This window comes from Cynara cardunculus (genome assembly GCF_001531365.2).
Source record: "Cynara cardunculus var. scolymus isolate 2C chromosome LG 16, CcrdV1, whole genome shotgun sequence".
Lineage (NCBI taxonomy): Eukaryota > Viridiplantae > Streptophyta > Magnoliopsida > Asterales > Asteraceae > Cynara > Cynara cardunculus.
The window spans coordinates 7741414-7741778 of record NC_037543.1 but is presented as its reverse complement, the minus strand read 5'-3'; positions in this window follow the sequence as shown (position 1 = coordinate 7741778).

The window sequence follows — 365 nt, the reverse complement described above, 5'->3', positions numbered from 1 at the left end:
ACATGATTAGGGTAACTCACTAGACTCTTCAGTCTAACCCTCGTTTGTGATTTTAAAATATGTATTGCAGGAGGTGTGGAAGGTAAGGGAAAGGAAAAGATATAATGCTTATCTTATATGCATTTTGGATGAAGAGTTGCTTTTGATGATTAGTACAAGATTGTATTTTGAATTTTTGGACCTTGTATTTGGTCATGATAGATTCTTGTACTAAGGGACCAGATGTATATGAATATACATTTCTTTGGTTTGAAATATTTGTTACATGCAATGTGTGGGTTGGGGCGTTACAATTATGAAATTTCCAAATCACCTTCTCACTTCCACTCGGAAATAGGCATTGTGATTATTATGTAATTTCCGAG